The sequence below is a fragment of the Leopardus geoffroyi genome, chromosome B4, assembly GCF_018350155.1.
Source record: "Leopardus geoffroyi isolate Oge1 chromosome B4, O.geoffroyi_Oge1_pat1.0, whole genome shotgun sequence".
Taxonomy (NCBI): Eukaryota; Metazoa; Chordata; class Mammalia; order Carnivora; family Felidae; genus Leopardus; species Leopardus geoffroyi.
Genome location: NC_059341.1, coordinates 66,261,236 through 66,282,594, shown reverse-complemented (window position 1 = coordinate 66,282,594; position 21,359 = coordinate 66,261,236). Strand labels below are relative to the sequence as shown.

Below are 21,359 nucleotides of genomic sequence, written 5' to 3'. Positions count from 1 at the left end.
CAAACCCTTCTTAAATTGTATGCTGCATATATTGCCTTAACTATGTCTTTCATGATGACAAGGAAGTTATAATGGGTTGCAAAGAAGATCTTGTTTTTCACTGTCTTCCATCACCTATTTATCTTTGTTGAATGAAATCAGTAGATGCAGAGCTCCCTGCAAAAGTGTCAAATTATGTCTCTCCTTACTCTATCCTGCCTCCATTCTGTGCTGCTTTAGTTTCAAGCCATGAGTCACATACTTGGCTTTCTATGTGTGTCACCAACTTGTAAGAACGCTGAATGCAACTTGATTGTCTGCTAGGGCATTTTGCTCTCATGCCTTTTCAATATTTGATCTGAATTTCATTTCTCATATTAAGTACTAGAAGTGTAGCTGTTTTCTAATTAATTGCAAATTGAGTAATCTGTGTGGATCATTCTTTTTGTAGTTTTCGGTTGGTTTCAGGAGGGAGAGGGGGGTAGAAATGGCTTTCATTTGCCATTTTTATCTGAAAGGCTCCAGACGATTTCTTAACTGAGTCATATAACAAAATGATAGTTGCTTGGGAACAATTTAATCACATACTTTATATAAACTAGTAACTGAATTTTCTTTGGAGTTAAGTTAAACATTATAATTAATTGAAAGCACGACATACCAATTTCAGTTTAGCTTTGATAACTTGAACCTTTTCATACAGGGTAAGTGGTGCTTAGCCTAAGAAAACAAGGTCTGTAAGCTATCTTGAATCATTCTCAAGTCACTCTTGGCTGCAGTTGACGAGCTTCTGGAGAATACTATCTTTGACAATCATCCACAGACAAGACAGCCTTTGTGGAAGCTCAGGTTTCCAGTGGGAAAGTTCCAGCACAGTGTTGGAGCAAGAAAACATGAGTTTGGATGCACTGGAGAGGCTGAGAGAAAAGTGTGACATTACCTGCATAAACCTTCACCCGAGGTGGCACAGTTCAGGGCCAAGAGAGATCTTCTTAGCCCCTGATTTCTCCCATGGGGCAAAGTGAGAGCATGTGAGTCAGTGCCCAGTTTCCCCAGCTCTGTGGAATGCTGCCAAAAAGGTCCGTTTCTCTATCACCCTAGCCACGGTCCTGAGTCATGAGCTGCCTGACCGGAGGGTAGGAACAGGCTGTAAGAATGGCAGATAGGACTCTTGGAAGACAAAAAATGGATGTGGGTCCTCTGAACTGTGTCACAGATTCCATCAAGAAACCCAAACTTAAAAAATTTTTTTTTTAAATTAGGGGCACCTGGGTGGCTCAGTCGGTTAAGCATCCGGCTTCGGCTCAGGTCATGATCTCGCAGTTCGTAGGTTCGAACCCCTTGTCAGGCTCTGTGCTGACAGCTCAGAGCCTGGAGCCTGCTTCAAATTCTGTGTCTCTCCCTCTCTCTTACTCTCCCCTGCTCATGCTCTGTCTCTCTCTATCTCTCAATAATAAATACACTTAATTTTTTTTTTTAAAGAAGCTCAAAAGTGAGCCACTGGGGATGCCTCACTGACAGATTCCTCTAACTTTTCCAAGGGCACTCTCAGCATAGCCACCTCATCCCCACCCCCCACCCCCAAACCTCCTCCCTATGGATGGTTCTCTGTGCATGATGCTGACAGTGGCAAGGGAAAGCTTCAACAGATGTCTAGTGAGTATGTGCAGAAAGCTGGACCAAATTTGCAGGCCAAGGATAGAACATAAATTTGAGCATTAGCTTTGCTGCCCTTGGGAAAGCAAAAGAGAGACTTCAGCACCCAGTGTGGTGCATTATAGGATCAGGACAAGGCATACCAGCTTAAGGATTCTGCCATAAGGGAGCGCAGGAAGCAGGGAATTGATGTGTCCATAGACTCTGAGAGAGCCTCCCTAGAAGGGCTGACAGAAGGTGTTTTTCTCCTAGTTCCTAGTTAGTAAAGACTAGGAATTGATTGCTACTTTAAACGCAAAATGCACTACTTCAAGTGGCATGAAAAATCAAGAAAACGTGACACAACTAAGGGATCACAATAATCTTCCGGTAACCAATCCCTAAACCATGGATGGAGATATTGTTTATTTTTAAATTTATATTTATTAATAGAATATTAACAAAATAGTAATATAATTTTTATTATATATTTATTTATCCTAATGATCCTGGAATAACTCCACAGGATATATTTATCCTTGTAATATTTAAGGATAAAGGATTTAAAATAGCTGCTTAAAGAAGCTCAGTCAACTCCATGAAAATATATAAAGGCAATTCAACAGTCAGAAAAACAATACATGAACAAAATGAGAAGATTAACAAAGAGATATATCATAAAAAAGAACCAAGCAGGAATTGTAGAGCTAAACAATACAGTGAATGAAATTAAAAATGCAATAGTGACCACCAATAACATATTAAATGAAGCAGATGAATGAATCTGTGAGATAGAAGATAGGACTTGAAATTATCAAGTAAGAGTAGAAATATAAAAGAATGAAAAAATAGTAAAAAGAGCCTATTTAAACATCAAAAGAAACAATCTGTGAATTATAGGAGTTCCAGAAAAAAGAGAGTAAAGGGCGAATAAGCTTATCTTTAAAAAAATGTCTGAGAACATCCCAAATCTGGGGAGAGATTTAGATATCCAAGTTCATGAAGCTCATAGATAACAAAATAAACTCAACTTAAAGAGATCTTCTCCAAGACACATTATAATAAAATTGTCAGAAGTCAAAGAAAAAGAGATAATATTAAAGGCAGCAAAAGAAAAGAAAGTTGTAACTTACAAGGGACCTTCATAAGTCTATCAATGGATGTCTCAGCAGCAACCTTACAGCTAGAGAGTGCATGATGTATGAAAAATGCTGGGGTAATAAACACTGCCTACCAAGATACCGTATTTGGCAAAACTGTCCCTCAGAAATGAAAGAGAGATGAAGACTTTCCCAGACAAACAAAAGCTGAGGAAATTCATCACCATTTTACTAGCCTTACAAAAAGTGCTGAAAGGAGTTCTTCAAGCTGAAATGAAAGGAGGCAAATAAGTAACATAAAAACATATGAAAATATACCATTGGCAAAGTACGTGGTCATATTTAGAATACTCTAATATATTGTAACAAGTGGTGTGTTAACCACTTAACTCTAGTACAAGGGTTAAAGAACAAAAGTATTAAAAAAAACTTTAGCTACAATAGCTTGTTAATGACTATACAATAAAAAAGGTAAATTGTGACATCAGAAACAAAATTGGAGTTAAAGGGCAGATTCTATCTATGCAATTGAAGTTAAGTTGCTATCAGCACCAAACACACTATTATATATATAAGATTACATATCTACAAGATTATGTAAGCCTCATGGTGACTACAAACCCAAAACATAATTATTATTTTGAAAAAAAATTTTTAATGTTTATTTATTTTTGAGAGACAGAGAGAAACAGAGCACGAGCAGGGGAGGGGCAAAGAGCGAGGGAGACACAGAACCTGAAGCAGCTCCAGGCTCCACGCTGTCAGCACAGAGCCTTACATGGGACTCAAACTCACAAGCTGTGAGATCTGACTTGAAGTCAGATGCTTAACCCACTGAGACACCCAGGTGCCCCAACAAAACCATAATTACATAACAAAAGATAAAGAGAAGGGAATTAAAGCCTTAAACTATGGTAAATCATCAGCTCACAAAGGAAGGCAAGAAGAGAGAGAAAGAAAACAAGGGAACTACAAAACAGCCAGAAAATAATTAGATGGCATTAGTAAACCCAAATTTAGCAGAAGGAGGAAGTAACAAAGATAGTAACAGAAATAAATAAAAAAAAGAACATAAAATCACTAGAAAAGATCAATGAACTAGGAGATGGATTTTTGAAAAGATAAAATTGCCAAGCTTTTAGCTAACCTAAGGAAAAAAGAGAAGACTCAAACAGAATCAGAAATAAACTGACTAAAATTTAAACTGAAACTGATACCAGAAATGCAAACGATTATAAGAGAGTACTATGAATAATTACATGCCAACAAATTAAACAAACTATAGAAATGGATAAATTCCTAGCAACTTACAACTTACTAAGATGTAATCATGAAGAAACAGAAAATCTGAACAGACCAATAATGAGTATGGAGAATGACTCAGTAGTTAAAAAATCTCCCAACAAAGAACAGCCCAGTACAGATGGTTTCCGTTGTGAATTCTACCAAACATTTAAAGACGAATTAACACCAATCATTCTCAAACCCTTCCAAAAAATTGAAGAGAAAGGAACATTACTACACCCAATTTATAAGGCAAGTATTACACTAAAAGTAAAACCAGATAAGGAAAAAAAAAAAGAAAGAAAAGAAAACTACAGGCTAAAATCCTTACTGAATATAGATGCAAAATTTCTCAACAAAATATTAGCAAAGTAAGTTAAATTGTATATTAAAAGAATCATACACCAGGATCAAATGTGATTCATCTCTGGAATTCAAGGATGGTTCAACATATGCAAATGAATAAATGTGATACACCACATTATGGAAGATAAAAATCACATGATCATCTCAATAAATGCAGAAAAAGCATCTATATGATAAAATATATTTTCATGGTAAAACTTATCAACAAATTGGGTTAAAAGAAATGTACCTAAAACATAATAAAGGCCATATATGGCAAGCCCATAGCTAACACCACACTCAGTGATCAAAGTTTTAGTTTTTCCTCTAAGATCAGGAAAAAGACAAGGAAATTCATTCTCATCATGCCTATTCAATACAGTACTAGAAGTCACAGTCTGAAGAAGCAGGCAGAAGGAGGAGGAGAAGGAGGAGGGTAAGGAGGTGGGGGAGAGCAAGAGGAGGGGAGAGGGAGGCTGAAGAGGAGAAAGAAGAAAAAGGAGGAGGAGGAAGAGAAAGAAGAAGAAAAAAGAAAAGGCATCTACATCAGATGGAAGAACTAATCTTGTCTTCATTTGGATATAATATTGTCATATATATAGAAAATCCTAAAGACTCCTCCCCAAAACTGTGAGAACTAATCAACAAATTCAGTAGAGTTGCAGGAAATAAAATCAGCATGAAGAAATCAACTGCATTTCTATGCACTAACAACAAAATATGTGAAAAGGAAATAAAGAAAACAATCGCATTTACAATAGCATCAAAAACAATACAATACTTAGGAATAAATTTAAACAAGAAGGTAAAAAACCTGTACACTGAAACTATAAGACTTTGATGACAGAAATTAAAGACACAAAGGGAAAGATATCTTGTGTTCATAGATTAGAAGAATTAATATTTTGAAAATGTCCATACCCAAAGCCATCTATAGGTTCAATGTAATCCCTATCAAAATTCAAATGGCATTTCTCACAGGAATGGAAGAAAACAAGCCTAAAATCTGTATGGAACAACAAAGGATCCTGAATAGCCAAAGCAATCCTGAGAAAGAACAAATCTGTAAGCACCTCATTTCCAATTTCAAACTATAACACAAAGCTATAGTAATCAAAAGAGTTTAAAATAGTATAAAAATAGGCACATGGGGCGCCTGGGTGGCTCAGTCCATTGAGCGTCCAACTCTTGATTTCAGCTCAGGTCATCATCTCACGGTTTGTGAGTTTGAGCCCTGCATCGAGCTCTGTGCTGACAGTACAGGGCCTGCTTGGGATTCTCTCTCTCTCCCTCTCTCTCTCTGACCCTCCCCTACTCATGTTCTCACTCTATCTCTCTCAAAAATAAATAAATAAACATTTAAAAACTAGGCACATAGACCAATGGAATAGAATTAAGACTCCAGAAATAAACCCTTGAATATATGGTAAACTAATATTTGACAAGGGAGACAAGAATATTCATTGGGGGTAAAAATAGCCTTTTCAATAAGTGCTGATAGAAAACTAAATAACTGGGGCACCTGGGTGGCTCAGTCAGTTAAATATCTGACTCTTGATTTTGACTCAGATCATGATCTCATGCTTCGTGAGTTCAAACCCTACATGGGGTCTGCCCTGACAGCGTGAATCCTGCTTGGAATTCTCTGTCTCTCTCTCTGTCTCTCTCTCTCTCTTTCTCTGTCTCTATGCTCCCACCCCACTCTCTCTCCCTGTCTCAAAAATAAATATTTTTTTTTAGAAATTAAGAACATTATATAACCACATGCAGAAGAATTAAATTGAACTCCTATCTTGTAACACTCATAAAAATAAACTTGAAATGAGTTAAAACTTAAAGATAAAATCTGAAACCATAAAACTCCTAGAAGAAAATATATGGAAAAGTCTCTGTGACATTGGTCATAACAATGAATTTTTGGTTATGACACCCAAAACACAAGCAACGAAAGCAAAACTAAATAAGTGGGATGACATCAAACTAAACAGCTTCTGCACAGCAAAAGAAACAATCAACAAACTGAACAGGTAACAACCCACAGAACAGGAGAAAATATTTGCAAATTATGTATCTGATAAGAAGTTAATATCCAAAATATATAAGCAACTCACTCAATCAATAGTAAACAAAAAGAATCTAATTTAAAAATGGGCAGAACTGAATAGACATTTCCCCAAAGATGATATACAAATGGACAACAGATATGAAAAGGTACTCAACATCACTAATCATCAGGGAAAACAAATTAAAACCCCAAGCAATAAGATATCACCTCAAATATGTTAGAATGCTAGCATCAAAAAGACAAGTGATAACAAGTGCTAGTGTGGATGTGGACAAAAGCCTTTGTGCACTATTTGTAATAATGTAAATTGGGGCAGTTAAGCAAAACAGTATACAGGTTCCTTAAGAAATTAAAGATAGAACTACTATATGACCCAGCAATTCCACTTTTGGGTATATATCCAAAGGAAACCAAATCAGAATCTCAAAGAGATATCTGCACTCCCATGTACACTGCAGCATTATTCATAATAGCCAGTATATGGGAATAGCCCAAAAGCCTACAGATGAATGGATAAAGAAGACGCATGTGGTGGAACATTATTCATCCATGAGGAAGAAGGAAATCTTGCCATGTGTGACAATATGGATGGATCTTGAGGGCACTATGCTAAGTGAAATAAGACAGAGAAAGACAAAGACCGTATGATAACACTTATATGCAGAATCTAAAAAAGCCAAACTCATCGAAACAGAGATTAGAATGGTGGTTGGAAGGGGCTGGAAGAGTGGAGTAAATGGGGAGATTTAGGTCAAAGGATACAAATTTCCAGTTATAAAATGAATAAGTTCGGGGGATGTAACATACAGCATGGTGATTATAGTTAATAATACTTGATATCTACTTGAATATTACTAGAGAGTAAATGCTAAATGCTCCCACCACAAATAAGAAATGATAATCATACGAGGTGAAAGAAATGTTAACTAACCCTATTGTGGCCATCATTTCACAATATGTAAGTGTACCAAATCCTGACAATGTATACCTTAAACTTACACAATGTTCTATGACAACTGTATTATAATAAATTGGAAAATATAATAAATGGTGGCTCAAATTATTTTTTAAACACTATGTAGGAAACAAATCATATCTTTGGACAAGAAAATTGGCCTGAGGATACCTGTGTTTCCCTCTGATACAGTCATACCCATTTTGGGCAAGTTTGGCTCCCCCTCTGGAATATATAAATAATATATATATTATTTTCTTCACATTTCACCTTCTCTTTTGTAGATTTTCTCTCTCTAGCTGTTGATGTCACTGCCCATGATAAATTAACTTTTACCTCTAAGCATTCAGAGAGATCTCACACTGTACACATTCTAAGAGCTGTTTCCTACTTGCTGCTGCTTGCTGAACTCATTATGAATGTACCCAGATGTTCTAAGACTCCATCTCCTATTGCAGTAAAAATTGTATCCAAGTGAGAAGATTTCTCTGGTCATGAGGGACAAAACTAGGTACTTCTATCAGGTAACACTGTCATTTTGTATAAGAGCTAACTAGTTTCCTTGAAATACAACACTATGCAGCTCATATCACCAGGGACACAGCAGGAATGTTTTATCATTACTTCTTAGAGTTAAGGTACAACTTCCTTTAAAAAAAACTAAACTAAACTAAACAAATATTTGTCCCTGGAGCTCCAAATATGTTTAAAGCGCTTTTAAAATATCTCATGCTTGTTGGGGCACTTGGGTGGCTCAGTCAGTTAAGTGTCTGACTCTTGATTTTGACTCAGGGCATGAGATCATGGTCATGAGATTGAGCCCTGCTTCAGGATCCATTCTAAGATCCTCTCTCTCCCTCTCTTCCCCTTCCCTGCCTGTGCTTCCTCTCTCTCTCTCTTTCTCTCTCTCACTCTTAAAAAAAAAAAATCTAATGCTTACAATATATGTTAAGATACATGTCACTTTCATTGGTAATTATTTATATAATGGATACTACTTGATTTGAGAGTTAGGTTTACAGTTATCCTCAGAAATCCTGGTTTTTACATGCTTCTCAACTTTGTGAATTATTTAAATATTTTTAATGTTTATTTATTTTTCGACAGAGAGAGAGACAGAGCATGAGCGGGGGAGGGGTAGAGAGAGAGGGAGATGCAGAATCCGAAGCAGGCTCCAGACTCTGAGCTGTCAGCACAGAGCCCGATGCGGGGCTCGAACTCACAGACCGGGAGGTCATGACCTGAGCCAAAGTCGGATGCTCAACTGACCGAGCTACTCAGGCGCCCCTTTTTAAAAATTTTTGTGAATTATTTTAAAATAGTATGTGTTACTGAGAAAAATATAAGCCATATAAAATTGGAAGCCCCATTACTCATAGAGTTATACATCAATTTGTGGATTACATGAACATTCTGATAACAACAACAACAACAAAAGCCTGACAATACCAAATGCTGAAAAAGATGTGGAATAACAGGAACTGTCATTCATTGTTGGTGGGAATGCAAAATAGTGTACCCACTTTGGAAGACATTTTGGCAGTATCTTACCAAGTTAAATATAGTCTTACTGTACGATCCAACATTCACACTCCTAGGCATAAAGGAACCTTAAGTGAATATTGCCAAGTGAAAAGGGTGCATACTACATAATTTCAACCACACAAAATTCTGGAAAAGGAAATACTATAGAGACAGTAAAAGATCAATTATTGGCAGGAGTACAGGGGGGGTAGGAGGGATGGTGAACAGGTGAAGCACAGGAAATTTTTAGGGTAATGGGACTGTTGTAAATTATAGCATAAGCGCAATTACATGGAAGTATGCATTTGGCAAAACCCACAGAACTGCAAAACACATAGTGGACCTTAAAAGCAAACTATGGACTTTCTTCAATAATGTATCAATATTCATCCATTAATTGTAACAAATGCACCACACTAACTGAAGATATAATAATAGAAAAAACTGTGTGTGAGCAAGAGGGGGTATGTGGGAACTCTCCATATTATCTGCTCAATTTTTCTAGAATTCTAGAACTGTTCTAAAAAATAAGTGCAAAAAATACCTTGTTCCAAATTTGTTTCTCTTATACTGTTTCTTATTTCAAGTAAATCTTACCACCTATTCAATTGCACAAAGTAGAAAATTAGGCATTACTCTTAACATCCCCCCCCCTCATGTTTTGATGCACTTTGCTTCCCAAATATCTTATAAATCCACCTTCTCTCCATGTCCAACTCCTGTGATATAATAACAAACTGTGGCCATGCTATGATGCCAGGATAACTTAAAGAGCCTCTGCCTGTCTCCACCTTGCAACTTCTGTCCTCTCTTGTGCAGTGGCTACAGAGTAATCTTTTCAAAATGCAAATCCTGTCATTCTCTGCACTCAAAATCATTTAATGATGCTCTAGTTACCTGGATAAATGCAACGATTACACACATCTCTGCATGCTCTGGCCCCAACCTACCTCTCAGTTCACCTCTTACCATACAATCTTTATTTTCATTTAGCCATACTGATTTCCTTATAGGTTTACACTCTTTAATCTCTCTCCAACTGTAGGAACATTACATATATTGTTGACTCCAATATGAGTTGTTGTTTTTTTTTCTCTGTCATTTCCCTTGGTTGTTTGTTTGTTTGTTTCAGGCTTTTATTTAAATTCTAATTAGTTGATTTTTTAGTTCCGTCTGCTCCCGCTGGCCTGAATCACTGACTGCACAGCTCTGGTAGCCTGGGTCCCCAGTTAGCCAACAATATTTGGAGTTCTTACAACATGGCAGACATTGACACAAAAAATAGTCCGAACTTGATCAAGATCTGGATGATGTTGAAGAAATAGAAGAAGAAACTGGCAAAGAAACAAAAATCAAAGCACGCCAGCTGACTGTTCAGATGATGCAAAATCCTCATATTATTGTAACCCTTGAAATAAGACTTGATGGTCTGATAGAAACACCAGCAGGATACATTGAGAACTTGCCTAGGGTAGTTAAAAGACGAGTGAATACTCTCAAAAACAGTAAGTTAGGTGTGCAAAAATAGAAGCCAAGTTCTATGAGGAAGTTGATGGTCTTGAAGTATGCTGTGCTCTGCCGGCCTCTATTTGATAGTGATTTGAGGTCATTAATGCAACTTATGAACCTATGGAAGAATGTGAATAGAAACTGGATGAGAAAAATGAAATTTTGTAGAAGCCGAAAGGAAAGCCAAGAATAAAGATGAGAAAAAGGATGAAGAAAAAGAAGACTCCAAGATAATTCCTGAATTCTGGCTGACTGTTTTTAAGAATGTTGACTTGTTCAATGATATGGTTCAGGAATAGGATGAACCTATTCTGAAGCACTTGAAAGATATTAAAGTGAAGTTCTCAGATACTGACCAGCCCCTGACGTTTGTCTGAGAATTTCACTTTGAACCCAATGAACATTTCACAAGTGGAAGTGTTCACAAAGACATATACGATGAAATCAGAAGCAGATGATTCTGATCCCTTTTCTTTTGATGGACCAGAAATTATGGGTTGTACAGGGTGCCAGATAGATTGGGAAAATGGAAAGAATGTCACTTTGAAAACCATTAAGACAAAACAGAGGGACAAATGGGTGGCTCAGTTGGTTAGGCGACCAACTGTAATTAAGAGTTGCCCGGCTCCGATTGTAGTCTCACGGACATGGAATCAAGCCCTATGTTGGGCTCTGTGCTGACAGTGTGGAGCCTGCTTGGGTTTTCTGTCTCTCTTTCTATCTCTCTCTCTGCCCCTTCTCCACTTGTTCTCTTTCTCACTCTCAAAATAAATAAAGATTTAACAAAAGAAGCAGAAACACAAGGGACATGGGAAAGTTTGTACTATGACCAAAAGAATTTCTAATGACTAATTTTTTGCCCCTCCCCAAAATTCCCAAGTGGAGATCTGGATGATGATGATGAAGCTATCCTTGCTGTAGACCTTGAAATTGGTCACTTTTTACATGAGCATATAATCCCAAGACTAATGTTATACTTCACCGAAGAAGCCATTGAAGATGATGATGATGATTATGATGAAGAAGATGAAGAAGCAGATAAGGTAGGGGAAAGAGAAGGAAATGAGGAAAATGATCCAGACTATGACTCAAAGAAAGATCAAAACCCAGCAGAGTAGAAGCAGCAGCGAAGTAGTAAGTATATGGCCTTCAGGATAATCGGCACTGGTCTACCTTCTGCTTCCCTGGAAGGGATGAATTTATATCATGTGATAAGCCTATTTGAAATTTTTTGTTGTTATTGTTTGTTTGCTAGTTTTTGTTTTTGTGGCCTAAAATAAAAAATTTCAAATGTAATTTTAGTTCTCACACACACACACAAAATTCCAGTTAGCTAACTTATAATGTAACATTAGTTTTAGGAGAATTTAGTGATTCATCACTTAACATATAACACCCAGTGTTCATCCCAACAAGTGCTCACCTTAATGCCCATCACCCATTTAGCCCATCCCCCCACCCAACACCTCTCCAGCAACCCTCAGTTTTTCTCTATAAGTCTGAGTCTATTTTATGGTTTGCTTCTCTCTCTTTTTTCCTTTCCCCTGTGTTCATTTTTTTGTTGTTGTTTCTAAAACTCCACATGAGTGAAATCATATGGTATTTGTCTTTCTCTGACCTACTTATTTCACAAAATACACTCAGCTCCACCCATATCATTACAAATGCCATTTCCCTTATTAAATGTTCTGTCTGCATGCTATTTGTTTGGGAACCATAGACTGCCTTAGTTGACATGGTACAATTTTCCAATCGTCCACTTTAGTATTGTTTATGCTTCCTTGCGGCATTTGTCTCCATTTCTACTTTAAATTAGTTTTATGTGTTTATTTAAATATTTCCTGGCTCCCCCTCTAGTCTAAAAGCTCCACAAGAGTGGAGCTCTTCAATTTTTTCCTTACTATTCCACCTTCATTATTTGCTGTTATCTGGCATACAGTAAAAACAGTACATATACTAATGAATGAATAAAATAATGAACATGTAAATGAAAGATTAAGTGAGTTTTCCAATGTGTTCTAAGAAAAAAAAATCATAGTATTGGAGAAAGGAAGAACGGTAAACTGTAAGACAGAGGATCTAGAACAAGTTTAATCACAAACAGAATCCCTTGTTTATTATTTTCCTATAGGATATAAAGCAGCCATTTAGGTAACAGATCTATTTTTTTTTCCTTCTAAACTGTAACTCATTTCAAGGTATGTTGCCATTCAATGAAGTCTGCTCTAGCGGTTCAGTCTTTTGTTGCTGTGGTTTAAAGAATTGTGCAGGCAATGACAGTGCAGCTTTTGCAGCAGAGCAAATGAAGACAGAGTATTCAAACTCTTCTTACTGTAATCAGTCAGGGAAAGAATGTGGGGCCTGGATAGAATGGAGGGGGGTGAGGATAAACATGGGATACAGACAAGTAGCATACAAAGCAACAACAAAGGACTAGTCCCCAGTTAAGACCTCTCTTTCCCAAAACTACTAAAAGAAGGCCAACATTATGGGAATGGTTATATTTGGATAACATAAGTTAGAGTCGTCAACAATTTTTGCTGAAAATAAGCAACTCCCTTTTTCTCGTTCTTAGCTAATAATCTTCCCCTTTAGCTTACTCAGAGAACAGAAGCACAATTTTGTGGCTTTTAAGATGCAGGAAGCCTTTAGGGAATGGAGTTAGTGGGTAACAGGCAATTATAGGTGAGGTGGATTTGAAATGTGTTGGAAATAAAGGCTAAGCAGTCCTACAATTATGTATAGAGAGTTGTCTGTGCACCATTGCTACTATGGTGTTGCCATTATTTTACAATGCAAATCTACAACTGTTTATTTACTGTTTTAAAAATATGCAGTAAGCCCTTTTTAGCAGCATGATATTAAAAGAAGGTAATTTTTAAAACTTCTTTTATGTTTATTTATTATTTTTGAGAGAGACAGAGCGCAAGTGGGGGGAAGACGAGGAGAGAGAGGGAGACACAGAATTCAAAGCAGACTCCAGGCTCTGAGCTGTCAGAAACTGCGAGATCATGACCTGAGCTGAAGTCAGTCACTTACCCGACTGAGCCACCCAGGTGACCCCCCAAAAGGTAAATTCTTTTTTTTTTTTACATTTTATTTATTTTTGAGAGAGAGAGAGAGAGAGAGAGAGAGACAGAGCACAAGTGGGGGAGAGGCAGAGAGAGAGGGACACATAGAATTCAAAGCAGGCTCCAGGCTCTGAGCTGTCAGCACAGAGCCCAACGTGGGGCTCAAACTCACAAACCGTGAGATAATGACCTGAGCTGAAGTTGGACACTTAACTGACCGAGCCACCCAGGCACCCCCAAAAGGTAAATTCTTAATGACAAATTAAACACTGAATTTTTGTGCATCAAGAAAGTTAATGATAAATGTGTAACTTGCACTAAATGGTTATCTTTACCATTTACCCTCAAGGTCATAGTTATGTCATTGACCGTATTAAGAGCAGAACATAAAATTCAGCTAATGGAGAAAGCCCATCTACTTCAATGGCCATTTCTATATTAAGCAGATATTAAATATGTAACAACACACGCAGTGGCAAAAGTTGTGTTTATATATTGCTCTATGAAGCAGTATGTTTTGTTCCAAACAAATGAAAATGACTGTTTTTATTCTAAGGTTTCTTTGCACACATATGAGGAATGAAGTGATAGCTATTGGCTCCATTCACAGATTTTTCTGAATTAGTTAAATGGTATTAGTTTTATATCAATCAAGAAATGTTTCAAACAATAAATTCATTAATCAGGCTCTAAGAGTTGAATGTATCTCATCCAATTAGGAAGCTCATTCTGTCAAAGATGAAATATATAACATTAACATTATTATAAATGCATATGTACAGTTAGAAAAAAAATAACCCTGAAAATATTTCAGTTTTTAAGTAACTAAATAAAATAGAGTCACAAGACTGTCAGAAATGCATGCAAACACACATAATACTCTATAAAAATAAAATAAGAGTAAGGATTTTATGAGAAATATTGATTATTGAGCTCCCTTCACTAATGACTTAAAAATCAGACTAGAAATAAAATAGCAAGTAATTAAGGAACAATGTACAAAAGCGACAATGTCTGATAGAAAAACAGCAGGAATCTTATTAAAAAGAATAGACCAGGAAATTGAACCAACTAAGAAAAGGATTTACAGATATTGAAAAATCTATTGATTTATTTTCCTACTTTCCATAAGTAACTTTGACAAAGCATGGTTATATGACCAAAAAAGGGTTCCATCTATTTAGTTGTATGTCTAGGCATAACAATTTGTCTCCTGCCTGTATTTAACCAACTGACATGACTGTTTCAGTGATCAAAAGAGCCCAGAGATTAAGGTACCTTTTTTGGTACAACTCCTAACTCTTGGAATGACTTCATGATAATAGCTGAAATGATATTTGTTTTAAAACACAGCCTTAATGCCTGGGCCTTTCCTACATTACTACTAAACTAGTAGTGAAAGACAATATATGTGATATAAGACAGATTATACTGTAAGCATCATTTGGGAAAGACTAATAGAAATATGGTAAATTTTTCTAGGTTGCTTTGAACAGAATGTCTTTTTAATTGTCCAGCATTATATATTTATATATATGTGCATGTATATACACACATATATAAAGAAATATTCTCTTAATGAGCTAAATCAGAAATTAAGTGTGATTTAAAGTAAAAACCTATGTAAGTTCAAATGGGCAAGGTTATTTTGTGTTAACACAAACCCTCAAATATCTGAGGCCTAACACAACAGAAGTTCATATTTTGCTCCCGTTACCTGTCCGAATCAGGGGAGTAGCGGGGCTGTGCACATCACAGTCTTTCAGTTACTCAGGCTACTAAAGACTCCTCCTTGACTCGTGCATCCCGTAAAGGAAAAAAAATAGCAAATCATCCACTGACTCTTCAAGATGCCAGAGCTATACGTTCACCACTTCAGTCACATTTTTTGGCCAAAACACATCAAACAGGTGTATCTAAATTCAAAGGAATAAAGGAGGGCCTGGCTGGCTCGGTCAGTCATTAGAGCATGCGACTTTTGATCTCTGGGTTGTGAGTTTGAGCCCCATGTTGGCTGTAGAAATTACTTAAAAAATAAAATAAAACAAAATAAAAATTTCTAAAAAAAAAAAAAAAAAAAGGAGAAAGCACAATCCCTGTCATGTGTTCAGAAAGGAGAACTGGAAAAACAGCAGTAATAATTCAACTTTCTAGTCACTAAATATTCATTTCACTCCCCTTTGCCTGTGACATACATTCACCACCTTCCCAAGAGAGAAAACCCAAAACTCCATTTAGTTACAGCATTGAGCTCAAAGTTCAGGATCTCTGGATAATAGATGAGTGGTAGTCTCTACGTTAGGTCTAGTGGTGGCTCCTTTTGTTCATACAAACTGTAAGGGCAAGCTATATGTACCCCCAAACGCAAGATGTCTGAGCATAACAGGGGCAAGACAATGCAATAAACACTTGTGTTCAGAAAAGGAAAGATGAGAGCTACAGAAGACAGGGTGAAATCAGCTGTGCAGGTGGGAGCATGCGCTTTAGTTAAGCCCTTCTTCTGGGGGTGGGTCCTCTCCTCCACTGTTCCTCCTGACCCTTGACTTTGCCCTTTAGGAAGTTCTTTCATTCCTTGACGGTGCTTGGCTACATCTCTAATGGGCATTGGAGAATGTGCCCTCTTTAAGGTCCTATAGAATGATTGGGCCTAAAAGAAATGGGAAAAATTTTCAATGAAAGATCTCATTCATAAATCTCAGAATCTTCTTTAAAATCTTCCTTAAAGTCTTCTTTAAAAACTCAATGACTTCCTTATCTATTTGCCTGCAGTGAGTTCTAAGTACCATTTATTTTTAGATTTCTCATCTCCCACCCCCCCCTTTCTATTTTAACTTAAAGGTGGGTATTTTAATAAAATATATACCTTAAATCTCTTTTTACTGAGCCATTTTGTCCAGTTAAAATACTTTACTAGATGTCATACCCTTAGATGGTTCTTTACCATGAGACATTTTAATACTTTCAGAAATTTTAACAATGATTATGACAGCTACACTGCTCCAATTGTCTTTGCTGTGTAACAAAGCATCCCTAAATTAGTGGCATAAAACAATAACTATTTGATTATGTCCATGGATTCTGTGGGTCAGGAAGTCAGAAAAGGCACAGCAGGGATTCTGTGGGTCAGGAAGCCGGAAAAGGCACAGCAGGGGTGACCATTCTCTACTCCAAGGTATTTGGAGCCTCACCTGGAAAGACTCAAACGATCATGGTCTGGAACAACTGGAGCTGAAGGATGCATTTACAAGATACCTTCTCTGCTTAAGATGGCTGCTGATAGAAAGTACAGTGGTGGTTGCCAAGGGTTGGTGAGAGAGGAAAAATGGACACTTCCTGTTTCCTGGGTACAGAGTTTGCATTTAAGAAGGTGAAAAAGTTTTGGGGACGGATGGCAGGATGGATGCACACCGTGTGAATGTACAAAATGCCATAGAACTGTACACTTAAAAATGGTTCAGGTGAACTTTATGTTATGCATGTTTTACCACATTAAAAAAAAAAAAGGCTAGTTCTTGGGGTAAGAGGGCTTAAAAGCTGGCTCAGGTGGAATTGTTTAATGGAATATCTAACACCTGGCCTGCCTTTGTGGCTTAGGCTTCTAACACTATATTGGCTGCGATCTGCAGGGGCCATTCCAAAGGGAGACCTCCAAACAGCGAGCCTTCTGACCTGGTCTTGCAGGTCATATAGCATACCTTCTGCCATGCTGTCTTGGCTGGAATGATCACAAACTCATCAAAATTGCAGAGGAGGGGTAGGAGACCCTATCTTTCAATGGAAGGAGTGTCAATGAAATTGAGACCATGTTTTAAGAGCACTGCAGGGCGGGTGCCTGGGTAGCTCAGTTAAGCATCTGACTTCAGCTCAGGTTAAGCATCTGACTTCAGCTCAGGTCATGATCTCACAGTTCGGAGTTCGAACCCTGCCTCCGGCTCTGTGCTGACAGCTCAGAGCCTGGAGCCTGCTTCAGATTTTGTATCTCCCTCTCTCTGCAACCCCCCCCCCACCCACATTCGCATTCTGTCTCTCCAAAATGAATAAACGTTAAAGGCAAAGTTAAAAAAAAAGTGCTGCATGTACCCTTGACTTGACCCTTGCAACAAAGCTAAGTTTAACGTAGCTTTCTCTATTTCATTTTCTACTTATTAGATTTGTGGAGGAGTTCTACACTCCAATATTACAATTCACCAAACTTCTGAACTTTCCTTTTCTTCTTTGCCTGTAAACCAGTTATTCTTTTTATTCCAAGCTACTATTTCTCATGGTCCCTTGCCCAAATGCTACCAACCACTAAAACACAATACCAACATTTATTTTTTCAACAACTTCTCATAGGAGGTATCCTTTCCAAATAATTGTGAGAATTCTTCTAAATGTATTGCTATTGCATAATGAATTGTAATATATTTTTCTAGACTACCAATATTAGTTTCCTCAATGCTCCTTCAACCCACTTATCAAGGCAACCCCCCATATTTTAAGCCACTTTGTGTATTAGCCAGGATAAGTATTATGTGTTATAGGAAATAACTTTAAAAATTCAGTTATTTAGCTATATGAAATTTTACTTCCTACACACACTTCCTGTCCAATTTTGGTCATCAGGGAAGTTCTGCTAATGATAGTCACATAGGAACTAGGCTGATGGAGACCTCATTTCAAACTTGTGGTAAATCAAGCACTGGCTTTTAAAGCTTCCATCTAAAAGACATATATCTTTCACTTCTGCTCACATTTAATTGGCTAACACAAGTTGCTTAGGGACATCCAATTTCATAGAGCAAAGATGTTCAGCGTTATGATGTGTCCCATAAACAGGAGAACTAGAAACATTTATTAAATAGTACTAATGACCACTAAAGAGTTCTAAATGATAAGATCTACAATACCTAATTTCGTAATTTGTAATCTGATGACCTGTTAAGTATATTCAGTGGCAACTGTAGTACTGGGAATAATTAAAATTTTAATCTTATTCAAATGTAATACTTATATAGATTTTCTTAACTGTGGATATAGAATTTTAAAAAGAAAATTAGGAAATAAAAATTAGAATTCCTCCAAACAAATCAAAAGCATTTCCTGACATATAGCATTCTTAAATACTGGAAAATTTTTCTTTAAAAAACTTTAACATTTATTTATTTTTTGAGACACAGAGAGAGACATAGGAGCAGGAGAGAGGCAGAGAGAGAGAGAGAGAGAGTCTGAATCCTAAGTAGGCTTCAGTCTCTGAGCTGTCGGCACAGAGCGTGACATGGGGCTCAAACTCAGGGACCACAGAATCATGGCCTGAACTTAAGCTGTACATTTAACCGACTGAGCCACCCAGATGCCCTTGGAAACTTTTCTAAAGAAAATTATGGTTTTTTGGGTTTTTTTTTCTGAAGGATCTGCTATCAGAGAATGGTATTATTATGCACATTGAGTTTTCTGAAATAGTTTGCATGTAACATTAAGATTAAAATGGTATAGATAACTGTTTAACACTCTCCGATACTGCTGGTTGGATAGTAAATTGGTACAAACTTTCTTGAAAGTAATTTGGCAACATGTATCAGTAGCCTTAAAATATTTACTTGACTGGGGCGTCTGTGTGGCTCTATCAGCTCAGGTCATGATCTCACAGTTCCGTGAGTTCCAGCCCAGCATCTGGCTCTGTGTTGACATCTCAGTCTGGAGCCTGCTTCAGATTCTGTGTCTCCCTTTCTCTCTCTGCCTCTCCCCCTCTTGCACTCTGTCTGTGTCTCTGAAAATTAAATAAAAACTTAAAAAAATTAAAAAAATTTACTTGACTTAGTTATTTCACTTTAATCTATATGAAAGAAATAATTAAGAGGTAAAATCATGGTTTTGAAGATTGCTTATATTTTTATGATTGTGTGCATATATATATATTATATATACATATATATCATACATATGTATCTGATATGATTTTCTATTTATACCCATATTCTACAGATACACTCATATGAAGAGAAAATACATAAAAATATTGTTAGCACTTATATGTTAGATTCATGCTAACATTTTGGTATTTTTTATACTTTTGATGCTGTGAATTTTCTATAAAGTGCAATTATTTCTTTTATAATTTAGAAAATTGATCCATAATTAAATTAGTATCATTCTATTGAACTACCTATCCCTTTGTATCCATTATCCCTTTTCATATTATTTCAGCACTAATTATACAAATCAACTGCTTGCCATTGTATTATCTGCCCTATGTCTTTTATCAGGAATGTGTCAGCGTATCTATCAGAACCAATATAGAGAAAAATTGACCAACATTATTTTTGTCTGTTTATTGGAGAAAGGACCCTAGATAAAAACAATGGAGGCTCGAGCAACTTAATTTAAAAGGTTTTGCACCCATAATGAAAATTTCAGGTTTTAGGTTTTAGTTTCAGTCTATATAAAGTCCTACCCACACTTTAACACTTTCCATGATTTTTCATTTTTATTTTCCAACAAAAAGCTATTTTCTAACAGAATTGGTTATGAAATACTTTTTCTTTTGTCAGATTTTAATCATCTGGTATTAAAAGTTGCTATTATATAATTAGAGAAGAAAATGGTGGTTATATTTTAATTAATGACAAAGCAAAAGAGAAAAATCAGCATTCAGCCCTCTCTTAATTTCAACAAAGTACCACAAGGATATTATTTTCCCAACTAATAAATAATTCTATTTATTTAGATCTGTAGGCTGGGATTGCCATACATATTTTTCAATAAGAATGCTGTTATAAAACTCAGAAATTAGTAAAAATTACATTAATTTTTATTCAAATTGCTCACTGCATAATGTGTTGTCTTTTATACGAAGAACCTTTAAACCAGTTTCAATTATTCACATTTAGTGAACAAAGGATAGTCCTCTTACCATTTTGTCTTCTTTGAAAAATATGTTACAGCAAAGAGTACACTTTAGTGTGCCCACAATAAAGGAAAACAGGAAAATTTTGGAGTATTTATCCCTTTGTACTGCAGATAGCCATTACCAACAAAATAATTCTATTTCATCTGTCATCAAATACAATTTGAAAGTAATAACATAATTGCATAATCATGATATAAAACTATTAGCATGCTACTTCTCTGAAAGTAGCATTGCTTATTTAATTTCTTCCTCCTGCTTTTACTTTAAAAAAAAAATTATGTCCCTAATTGAAATGTGAATGTAGAAGCAGCTGTCAGCAATTTCTTTAAGAGGTAAAATTATTTTTGGCACCTGGCACCTGAACTTTTGGCCCTACCACACCACCTCCTTCAGCCTGTCTTCACCTCCATTTCTGACACCCACTCTCCGTCGATGCTTTTGCCTTTCCACTAACTTAACCAGGGATCTCATTTTTTCCCTTTTACCCCTTTGCAAAACCTGTTCCTTAAATACGAGCCTGGAAATCTCTGCATATAGGTTTCTAACTGTAGCCAGTGATTAAGAATTACCAGAGTGACAAAATCAAATGTGTATAGGCCAAAGCAGGTGACTTTTAAAGAGTGAATTGGCCTGGTGAGATCAATAAGACAATAGTCATGGCCAAAAAAGGTAAGTTAATGTGGGGTGGGGGCCAATGTAGGAGCAGATAAAATAGAAATGAATTTAGTGGAAAATTAGCTACTTCATGACTAAGGAATGTTTACTAGCATCTTTTCCAAATCAGGAAATAAAAAGTTGGGAAAAGGATAAAAATGGAGGCAATGTAGAAAGTTTTAAAAATGTCCAGGGAAAGCATAATTAACTCGTGTTATGGTATAAGAAATTTACTTTAAAATCCCATTGAGGCCTCGAGGCAGCAGTTGCAGCATCAAGAATTCACACTCTGGGGGTGATCTGCTGTCCTTTAATCTAAAAGGCCACCACCAAAGGCAGCTCCTGTAGG

The 21,359-nt window shown here is 36.6% G+C and overlaps 1 pseudogene; it reads left to right on the top strand.

Annotated features, from left to right (window-relative positions):
* Positions 1 to 10,131: 10,131 nt before the first annotated feature.
* On the top strand, positions 10,132 to 13,857 carry LOC123591809 (annotated as a pseudogene).
* The last annotated feature ends 7,502 nt before the right edge of the window (positions 13,858 to 21,359 follow it).